This window comes from Rhinolophus sinicus, chromosome 2 (genome assembly GCF_057876585.1).
Source record: "Rhinolophus sinicus isolate RSI-liver-muscle chromosome 2, RSI-T2T, whole genome shotgun sequence".
NCBI lineage: Eukaryota > Metazoa > Chordata > Mammalia > Chiroptera > Rhinolophidae > Rhinolophus > Rhinolophus sinicus.
Window position 1 is genome coordinate 156,257,037 of NC_142502.1, and position 12,276 is coordinate 156,269,312.

Sequence of the window (12,276 nt, forward strand, 5' to 3'; positions counted from 1 at the left end):
AATTGAAGGAGAGTTAAAGACTTTCCTGGAAAAGCAAAAACTAAAGGAGTTTATACACATTAAACCAGCTTTACAAGAAATGTTAAAGGGTCTTCTTTGAGTAGAAAAGGAACGGCCATAGAAAAGGAACGGCCATAACCAGAAATAAGAAATATGAGAAAGGAAAAACCTCACAGCTAAAGCCAAATATACAATAAATATAGCAAATCAAACATTCAAAAAGCTACTACAAAGGTTAAAAGAAAAATGTATCAAACTCAACTCAATCTACAATAAGTAGTTAGGAGATATACAACACAAAAAAATCAAAAATATGACATCAATAACACAAAGTATTGCAGTGGGAATAAAAATGTTGTCTTTATAGAATATATTAGAACTTAAATACCTATCAGCTTAAAACAGACTGCTATAGATAAAGAATGATATACATAAACCTCACAGTAACTACAAACTGAAAATCAACAAAAGATATACAAAGAACAAAGAGAAAGGAACCTAAACAAAACACTAATAAAAAATAGCAAACCACAACGGAAAAGATCAAAAGAAGAAAGGAACCGATTACAACTATAAAAACAACATAAAAACAATTAACAAAATGTTAATAAGTGCATACTTATCAATAATTACTTTAAATGTAAATGGATTAAATGCTCCAATAAAAATATATAGAGTGGCTAAATGGATTAAAAGCATCTATATGCTGATTACAAGATAATCACTTCAAATCAAAGGATACATACAGACTAAAACTGAAAGTATGGAAAAAGATATTCCATGCAAATGGAAACAAAAATAAAGCTGGATTAGCAATACTTATGTAAGACAAAATAGATTTTAAAACAAAAAAAAAACTAAAAAAGACAAAGAAGGACTTGATATAATTATAACAAGATAAATCCAAGAACAGGATATAGCAATTGTAAATATCTACACACCCAGAGTAGGAGCACCTAAATATATAAAGCAATGATTAATGGACATAAAGGGAGAAATCTATAGTAATACAATATTAGTAGGGGATTTTAATACCCCACTCAAATCAATGGATAGATCATCCAGACAGAAAATTAATAAGGAAATAATGACTTTAAATGTCACAGTAGAAGAGACCAACTTAATAGATATTTATAGAACATTTCATCCATAAATGGCAGAATACACATTTTTTCAAGTGCACATGGAACATTCTCTAGCACAGATCACATATTAGGCCACAAAACAAGCCTCAATGAATTCAAGAAGACTGAAATAATATCAAGCACCATTTCCAACCACAATGGTATAAAACTAGAAATCAACTATAGGAAGAAAACTGGAAAAACAAACATGTGAAGACTAAACAACATGCTACTAAACAACAAATGAATCAAAGAGGAAATCAAATAAGAAATCAGAAACTATCTTGAAACAAATGAAAATGAAAACACAACTTTTCAGAGTCCAGAGTGCTAACCATTACACGATGGGGCCGAAAACACAACTTTTCAAAATTTATTGGATGTAGCAAAAGCAGCTCTAAGACAGAAATTGAAGTTCATAGCTACACAGACCTACTTCAAGAAACAAGAAAAACCCCAAATATACAATCTAACTCTATATCTAAAGGGACTGTAAAAAGAAAAACAAACAAAACCCAAAGTAAATAGAAGGAAGGAAATGGTTAAGATCAGAGCGAAAATAAAGAAAATCAAAATTTTAAAAAATATAGAAAAGATGAATAAAACTTAGAGCTGGTTCTTTGAAAAAATAAATAAAAGAGATAAACCTATAGCCAAACACATCGAGGAAAAAAAGAGAGAGAGAGAGAAAGAGAGAGAGAGAGAGAGAGAGAGAGAGAGAGCCCAATGAATAATATCTTAAGTGAAAAAGAAGTTACAACCAACACCACAGAAATACAAAGAATCATTAACTAATACTATAAACAATCATATACCAAAAAAAAAATTGACAAGCTAAAAGAAATGGATAAATTTCTAGAAGTATATAACTTTCAAGACTGAACCAGAAAGAAATACAAAATTTAAACAGACCAATTACTAGCAATGAAATTGAAACAGTCATCGAAAAATTCCCAAAAATCAAAGTCTAGGACCAGATGCTTCACAAGTTATTTCTACCAAACATTGAAAGAAGAATTAATACCTATCCTTCTGAAACTATTTCAAAAATTGAAGAGGAAGAAATGCTTCAAAACTCATTTTATGAAACCAGTATTAGCCTGATACCAAAACCAGATAAAGACATTACAAAGTAAATAAATATTTTTTTAAAGAAACATAAAGAAACAAAATCACTGACCAATATCCTTGATGAACATAGATGTAAAAATTCTCAACAAAATATTAGCAAACAAAATTCAACAGTACATTTAAAGGATTATACACGATGACCAAGGATGATTCATCCCAGAGATGTAAGGATGGTTCAACATCCATAAATCAATCAATGCTATACATCACATTAATAAAAGGACAAAACACATATGATTATTACAATAGATACTGAAAAAACATTTCACAAAATTCAATATCATTTTATGATAAAAACTCTTAATAAAGTAGGTATAGAAGAAACATATCTCAGCATAATAAAGGCCATATATGACAAACCCACAGCTAATATCATACTCAATGGTGAAAGCTAAAAGTCTGTCCTCTAAGATAAGAAAAAAGACAAGGATGCCACTATTACCACTTTTATTCAACATCATATTGGAAGTCTTAGCCACAGCAATCAGACAACACAAAAAAATAAAATGCATCGAAATCGAAAAGGAAAAATGTTATCTCATTTATAATGTTATCTCATTATTATAATGTTATAATAATGTTATCTCATTATTTCGAGATAATCTGATACCATAGAAAATTATGTAGAAAACCCTAAAGACTCCATGGAAAAAACTATTAGAATTAATAAATAACTTCAGTAATGTTTCAGGATACAGAATAAATTACAGAAATCTGGTGCATTTCTATTCACCAATAATGAACGATCAGATGAAGAAATTGAGAAAACAGCCCCATGTACAACTACATCAAAAAGTACAAAACACCATCAGAATAAATGTAACCAAAAAGCTGAAAGACCTGCACTTTGAAAACTATATGACACTGAAGAAAGAAATTGAACAAGATACAAATAAGTGGCAGGATATACCTTGCTCATGGATTGGAAGGACTAATATTGTTAAAATGTCCTTACTACCTAAAGTATATATAGAGTCAATGCAATCCCTATTAAAATACCAATGGCATTTAAAACAACTAATCCTAAAATTTATATGGAACCAGAAAAGAACCCCAAATAGCCAAATAAATCTTGAGAAAGAACAGAGTGATAGGTATCACACTCCCTGATATCAAACTATACTACAAAGGTACAACAATCAAAACAGTATGGTACTGGGCCGGCCCAGTGGCTCAGGCGGTTAGAGCTCCATGCTCCTAACTCCGAAGGCTGCCGGTTCGATTCCCACATGGGCCAGCGGGCTCTCAACCACAAGGTTGCTTGTTCAACTCCTCAAGTCCCGCAAGGGATGGAGGGCTGCGCCCCTGCAACTAGAAACGGCAACTGGACCTGGAGCTGAGCTGCGCCCTCCACAACTAAGACTGAAAGGACAACTTGAAGCTGAACGGCGCCCTCCACAACTAAGACTGAAAGGACAACTTGAAGCTGAACGGCACCCTCCACAACTAAGATTGAAAGGACAACAACTTGACTTGGAAAAAAGTCCTGGAAGTACACACTGTTCCCCAATAAAGTCCTGTTCTCCTTCCCCAATAAAATCTTAAAAAAAAAAATAAAAAGACATTTCCTTAAAACAAAACAAAACAGTATGGTACTGGCATAAAAACAGATATATAGAGCAATGGAATAGAATAGAGAGCCCAGAAATAAATCTTTATTTATATGCAATTAATTTATAACAAAGGAGGCAAGGATATACAATGGGGTAGACAGTCTCTTCAATAAGTGATATTGGGGGGCGGCTGGATGGCTCAGTTGGTTAGTATGTGAGCTCTCAACAATAAGGTTGCTAGTTCAATTCCCACAAGGGATGGTGGGCTGTACCCCCTGCAACTAAAGATTGAAAACGGCAAATGGAATTGGAGCTGAGCTGTGCCCTCCACAACTAGATTGAAGGACAACTACTTGGAACTGATGGGCCCTTGAGAAACACACTGACCCTCAATATTCCCCAATAAATTTTTTTTTAAAAAGTGATATTGGGAAACTGAACAGATACATGGTAAAAAAGAGAAATTGGGAATGGAGGAGAAGGTGAAGGGATTAGAAAGTAAAAATTGATAGTCACAAAATAGTTACAAGATGTGAAATACAGTATGGGAATATAATCAATAATATTGTAAAGACTATATAGGGTATCAGATGGGTACTGGACTTATCAGGGGATCACTTCACAGATTGTATAGATGCCTGACCACTGCGCTGTACATCTGAAATTAATATAAAATAATACTGAATGTCAAATGTATATATATATATATATATATATATATATATATATATATATATATATATATATATATCATACTACAGGTGCCAAAAAAATGTATACAAGTGGACTCTGTTGGCATTGCTCAAGCAGTAGTTCACCATAATCAGAAGTGTCTGGACGCTGATGGTAACCACCTTGAGCACCTCTTGTAATTGCAGAAGTCAAATGTGACTTGTATTCATCTTTTGTTATCAGTATATATTGAGAATTACAATTTTAATAGTTTTCCTTTCTTAAAATGTGTATACATTTTTTGGCACCACATGTGTGTATGTATGTATGTGTGTGTGTGTGTATGTGTGTGTGTATACATACATACAAATGATGTAAAGTACAGCTTAGGGAATATAGTCAGTGGTATTGTAATAACTATGTAGGTTGTCAGGTGGGCAGTAGACTTGTGGGGGGAGGTTATCACTTTGTGAGGGGTGTAAATGTCTAATCATTATGTTGTTTTGAACACCTGAAACTAATAATAGAAAATAATAGAAATAAATAAAAAAAGAAATTGGACACTTTATTACACCATATACAACAATAAACTAAAAATGGGTTAAAGACTTACATATTAGACCTGAAGCCATAAAACTTCTAGAAGAAAACATAGTCATTAGACACGTTGACATCACTCTGCTATATCTTTTTTTTTTTTTTTTTTTGATATGTCTCCTTAAGCAAGGGAAACAAAAGAAAAAATAAACAAACAGGACTGTTTCAAACTAAAATGTTTTTTTCAGAGCAAAGTAAACCATCAACAAAACGGAAAGAAAATCTACTGAATGGGAGAAGATATTAGCTAATGATGCATCCAATAAGAGGTGAATCTCCAAAATATATAAAGAACTCATACAAGTTAACAACAAAAAACAAGCAATCCGATTAAAAATGGGCAAAGGACTTTCATAGACATTTCTCACAAGAGAGCATAAAGATGGCCAACAGACATATGAAAAGATACTCAACAACACTAATCATCCGGGAAATGCAAATTAAAACTTCACACCTGTCAGAATGACTACCATCTATAAATCAACAAACAACAAGTCCTGGCGAGGAGAAAAAAGAACCTTTGTACACTATTGGTGGGATTGTAAATCAGTGTAGCCAAAATGGAAAACAGCAGGGAGATTCCTCAAAAAATTAAAAATAGCGCTTCAATACGATCCAACAATTCCTCTCCTGGGTATTTAGCCAAAGAAAACAAAAACACTACTTTGGAAAGAAAAATGCACTCATATATTCATTGCAGCATTGCTAGTAATAGCCAAGATATGGAAGCAACATCAGTGCCCATTAGTAGGTGATCAGATAAAGAAGATGTGGTACATATACACAATGGAATATTACTCGGCCACAAAAAAAAAATGAAATCTTATCATTTGTGACAATACGGATGCACCTAGAGGGTATTATGCTAAGTGAAATAAGTCATACAAAAAAAGAGAAATACCATATGTTATCACTTATATGTGGAATCTAAATTAAAAATAAATAAATAAATAAATAAATAAACAAACAAACAAAGAAAACAAATTCATAGATGTAGAGAAGTTGATGGTTGCCAAAGGGGAAGGTGTGAGGGGATGAGAATAAAAAATAATGAATTAAAAACAAATAATGGAGAAAATTAGCAAAACTAAAAGCTGATTTTAAAAAACTCTTAATATCAATAGAATTCTATAAAGACTTATCAAGTAAAGAGAGAAAATTTAAATTATCAGCATCAGGAACGGAAGAGGAGGTATCATTATTTATCCAACAGACATTAAAAAAATAACAAATATCAGGAAGGTATTTATGTTAACACAATAACTTCTGTAAAACAGCCAAATTCCTTGAATAAACACAGCTTACCAAAACTGGTTCAAGAAAAAAAACAGAAAAATCTGAATAGAATCATGTATATTAAAACAATTGAATTCATGATTAAAGATTTCCCGCAAGGTAACCATCAGGTCCAGATGGTTTCATTGGTGGATTTTCTTTAGCATTTAGGAAGCGTTTATACCAAACTGAAAAGAGAGGTCAATTTTCCCCCCACAAAATAGTGTGTTATCTCTCTCAGCTTTGGCATACGTTTAAATCATTCCTTAAAAAAACAGTTCCTTATTCTGAAAAAAACAAACAAAAAAAAAAACAAAGATAAATTCCTAACACTCAAGTTGCCTAATCTGGTGCTTTTAAAAATGTTGCCCTTACCAATTTAGACTTTCCCAAATTCAGAACAATTAAACTGTTGTAATGTCTTTTATAACTAACTTAACTTTAAGATTCTTAGGTGGCCAATGGGTCACATAAAATTTATCCTTTCACCTAATAAAAGGATACCAAGTATAATAAGAATCATATACCAATCTCTAGATTTTAATTTACTCAAAACTTACTGTAAAAAGAAATACACCCATTTTCTTTATCAACCCCAAGATAAAGGGGGAAAAAACTGATAAAGGAGAATCTGAGAAAATATTTTAACTATCAACTACATCACTAAAAATATATTGTGTCTAGGTTTAAATAACCTTGTCAATTGATAACAATTCATTGTTCACTACTTAGGATAAATTAAATTCTGTTCATAATATTATATTCTTTTCCCAGGTAAATTACCAATGAGCTGTTTATAAATTATTTTGTATTATACCTCAATAGAGAATTCAACTCTCCTCCTTTATAATAATGCTAGTTAATATAAAAAATCATTAGGAGCCACTCAGTCTTATTATTAACAGGCATGAACCATGTTTCTTCAGCACTATGTATGTACTCGGCCTCTACCTTACCTTAGACCAAGAGAATGGGTTTTTGTTGCACATATACCATAATGTGCAATGTGAAGTAACTAAGCTCAAGTTAAGTTAAACAAGCTTTTCAGATCCATTATATTATAGGAAGATGAGAGCAACACTAACTCTCCATGTTAGTGCTTCATGTTTCAAAACTCACTGGTTTTAAAAAGAGGAAAGCTGTTTCAGAACCTTTGACCAATCCCTACCCAATACCCCATTTACTAATTTCAACTTAAAATCAGCCTTGACTAACTCCAGTCCCCCAATGTTGTAAGTACCCTTAATATCTCTCCTCTCCTGAGATCCATCCCCCTGGTTCAGCAAATTTGCTGAACTCAGCTTTGTAGTAATCAACACATTTCCTTGGTGGTCTTTGTATGCACGTTCTGACACTAAGTACGTTTAGAATGCAAGTAATAATAAAAATAATAGTGACAAAGGAAGGCTTTTTCTTGCCTAAAGATTAATTAAATGCATAACCTTATTACAGCTTGTTTGGTACTCTGGTTCTCATGCTTAATTGAAGAGATGGGGGCGCTTAAACTCCAAGTATAAATTGAAGTGGAGTTTAACTGTGTTTTTACTGTTACACAAATGAATGGTTAATAATGTTTGAAAAAATTATTAGTTCCTAAATGTCTATGAAAATATTTTATCATAAACATTCACAGAAGTTTTCTGAGAACTTCTTAAAACAGTTAAAATGGTCCCAACTATATTTAGGGGATATCTTAATGTAGACTGTAAATGGATTCCAGTGTCCATGAGTCTTTAAAATGGACCACCCCATTCTGGTTCCTGAACTGTATTCATAAGAAACCTATAGAGAGCTTTTTGAATTTTAACAGCATGTTTTAATCATTATCGAGCTAATTTGTGTGACACTCGAGTGAGAGAAGTAAATACTGTGACGACCCTTCTTTAAAAATGAAGAAAGTGAGACATAATGGAGATCAAGTTTCATTTCTAATCCGCTGTACAAATTAAAAGTTATTTTTCTATCCCTCATCCCCAGCCATCTTAAGAGTAAGCGTAGCGTCTTGCTCTTGTAATATTGTAATTTGTTCCAAATCACCGGAGTCTAAACACAGAAGAGAAGTTCATAATGTTTAGAGCATCAGTTCATCAGTGAGAATAATCCCATTAATGAGATTTTAATATGTTTTATCTGTAGAGATCAATATAAAACCTAGCTTGCTATTTCAGCATAAAATATAAACAAACTGCTTAATACAGATAATGGCTCCAGTAGTGGAAAACAGTTCATCATCGAGAGAAACAAAAGTCTCCTTCATTAAACTAACCCCAACAATTGCCAGTTAGGCATTATAAAATAACAGCTTCTAATTATAACTTCATGTAATAAAAAAAATTAATAATTCACCCTCATTTTATTTTTCCCATTCATGTAACAAAACATCAATCAGAGAGTTGGGTCAGTATGGAGTATATCCAGACCAGGGCGTCATTTTGCTCTAATAAGCTATATTTACCAACATCAAAGTAAAATATTTCATGCATTTTACATGACACATTAATAAATGACAGATTATCTCATTTACCTCTTATAACAATCCTGATACAAGTAAAGCAGATAATATTACTCTCTTTACATATAAACAGGGAAACTGAAACACAAAGTGCTTATGCTACTTTCCTGAAACAAGCAAGTGATAGTGGAGGTAAGAACCCATGCCTTTGATTCAATCGAGTAGTGTCTTCACCACAATTCTGCATCTCATGTCTTGAGTGCTCTTTCCAAAGTCCAATAGCCACAATTCTTAGTAAAACTTGTCTTGGTTAAAACAAATCTGTGATCACTGTGCTATGAGTAGAACATACCAGCTCAAAAGCAAAACTTCCAGAAACTGTTGCCACATTAAGGAAATGCTTATATATAAATAAATGTCAAATTGAAAGTTTTACATCACTATAATACTCTTTAGTTGTATACAATGCCACCTTGATGGTCTATTTCTAAAGATATATATTTTTCTTTTCTTCTGGATTCTAGATTTCCAAATAGGTAATATAATTTTCATGAAAACATTCACATAATTTTATATTCTAAGATACACTTCAGTGTTTCAATTTAAGCAATATAGGTTATCCTTATTAATACCTGAGGCAAGATATTACCAGTTTCATTATTGCGCTCCTTAAAATACATCTTAGTTATCTTCTATTATTATAAACTCTTAGTAATATTAGAGGAATTCATAGTATCACATCTCTAATGTACATCTACATTACTCTTCTTCATCAGACAAATGATTTTGACTAATGAATGGGGTGCACGCTTCAAAGGCACTCATTTTAAGAGATTTTCCATAACTAAGGTATAAAGCAATTAAAAGCATATCATTCAGTAACTAATATACTAGAATTATTAAACATGCCTCTTACCCGAAGTCTCCTGCAGTGTGCCCCACATATAAAAAAGGCTGTGGGATTAAGTTTAGGCCTAAAAAATAAAGTTTAGAAATTAAATATATGACCCAAATATTTTTCAATATAAGAGGGAAATAAAAATATTCTAATAGTAATCAGGAAAATAGATTTTTTTAAAACCTTAGCTTAGCAAAAGTTAATAAATAAGAGCTCATAAGAACAGATTAGCAGAGTTAATTGCCCACGCATAGAAACCTCGGATGGTAATAATAATAACAAAATAGCTGATATTTATTGAACATGCATTGTGCTTAGCATTTCTCATAAACTACCATAGTTAATCCTCACATAATCTCTATGAAGTAGTGTCGCCATTTTATATATGAGACAATACACTGCAGTTTGTTTCAGTTTCCTAGAGGGTACTAGTCATGTTGGATTAGGACACAGCCTAATGATCTCATGTTAACTCCATTACCTCTGTAAAGACCTTATCTCCAAATAAAGTCCCATTCTGACGTACTGAGGATTAAGACTTCAACATATGAGTTTTGGGAGGACACGATTCAGCCCATAACACAATTATTTCACAAGTTGATTAAATAAACATTTTGAGCCTCTACTATGTGCTCGGAAGTAAGCTCAGTATTTGGGAGAGAAATAAATAACAACAATATCGGGTAAAAGATAGGGATGTATTATTTAAGCCCTCCTTCTCCTTTCCTCATCAAGATGAAATCTAGACTGGCTCAACTGTCTGGATTCTGGCAAGAAGCCAGAATAGTGGAGCACTCTTTGTAACCAGGGTTAGAGCCAAGAGTTCTCAATCAGGAACGATGAGTGAGCTAAGCCAGAAAGTACAGAAAATATGTGGTCCAGGCCTAAACAGGCAAGAATGAACCAAGGTTGAGTTGAGACCCTGTGAGACCAGGATGATGAAGTGGAAATCAGATAAATGAAGTTGCGATCGTACAGGATTGGAAGGCCCATTGCAGGATGGCCTAGAATTTCATCAACTGGCAATAGTTACAAGAGTTGAGCGATGACATCATTTATTCTCTAAACAGGGCCATGCTTTGGAACCAAAGGGAGAGCTATAAGTAGGTCAGTGGGGAGAACAAGCATACATAGACAGTGCCTTGGGCAGCCTAGGGGGAAGAGTCACCCTAGACCACAGGGGTGTAATGATGGAGGGAGTTAGCCCAGCTTAAAGGTTGGAATTGTTTCAGAAACAAGAAACACAGTATTTTAACTTTATGAGCATGATACATCCTACATGTATACAAAAAGAGAATAGGGGAGGGGATGAGGAACAGTGGACAGGTTCATAAAAGAAGCAACATCTGAGTTGGAGTTTGATTGATAAATTAGAGTTTTGGCTAGGAATGAAGATAAGGAAGACTTTACAGAGAGAGGAAATAATATATGGAATCAGAAATCATTACAATGAGTTATATGATTCATTCTTTTATGTAATAATTATAATTTAAGTATCATAAGAAAGACACTGACCAAAGAGCTAGGTATCAGTAAAATATATATCAGTTAAGAATATAGTACTGGTACTTACATTCTATTGTAGGCAGATGAACAATTTTAGAAAAATAGTTCAACCTTATTAATACCTGAAGGAAGATATTATTTCTTTTATTGCTATCTTTTAAAATATACTACATTCATTTCCCATTATCATAAATGGTTAGTGATATTTGAAGAATGCATAATGTCACATCCCTAATACATGACTAAAGCAGCTCTCCTCATCAGACAAAATGATGTTCAATAAAAATAAATGATTGTGTAATTCCAGGTACATGTACGTGATATCTAGAAAATAAAGGAGAGTAAGTATACACAGAATGTGAGCAGATTGGGCTGGTGTTTCAGATGGGCTAGTCAGGGAATTTACCTAACGTTAGACTGCATCCGCTCTCTCTATTAGTGCTATTTCTTGATCTTTTCATTACAAAGACATAGAAATTTTAGGATATCAAGAGATTGGAACAAATACAATTATTTTAAGTGTCATGTATTCCACACAAAGCGCAAAACAAAGTAATGTTTAGATATTCCTGGTCTGCTTTATGTGTTCTGCCTAGAAGATAGGTAGGTTATTTCAACTTGTCCACACAGTCCTATCAGTGAACTGGTATTTCCTCACTCTTGATAACAGACAGATAATTTTTTGTTTTTGTTTTTGTTTTGTAACAGGAAACCATTTTCCTGTAAGAAAATTCCCAGGTGACTGTTCTAGGAAATGGAAGGCATGTTCTGGCCTTTGATTTAAAAAAATTAGGGGCATAATTTACTCATAATGATCAGAATGAAGCCAATGGCCAAATTCCACAGCAGAAACCCTATTCGATTGATTTATCTGAGGGCATTACTTTCTCCCTCTTGCCCTTCCTCCCTCCCTCTTGCCCTCCCCATCCCTTTATTTTCCTTTCTTTCCTCTTTAACTTATTTTATTTCTCTGCCTCCTTATTAATTTAACAAGTATATTGGGGAGATCAGCACATGACTACGGATCAAAAGAGGGGATTTACACAAAGTTTTCATTCTACTTTGAGA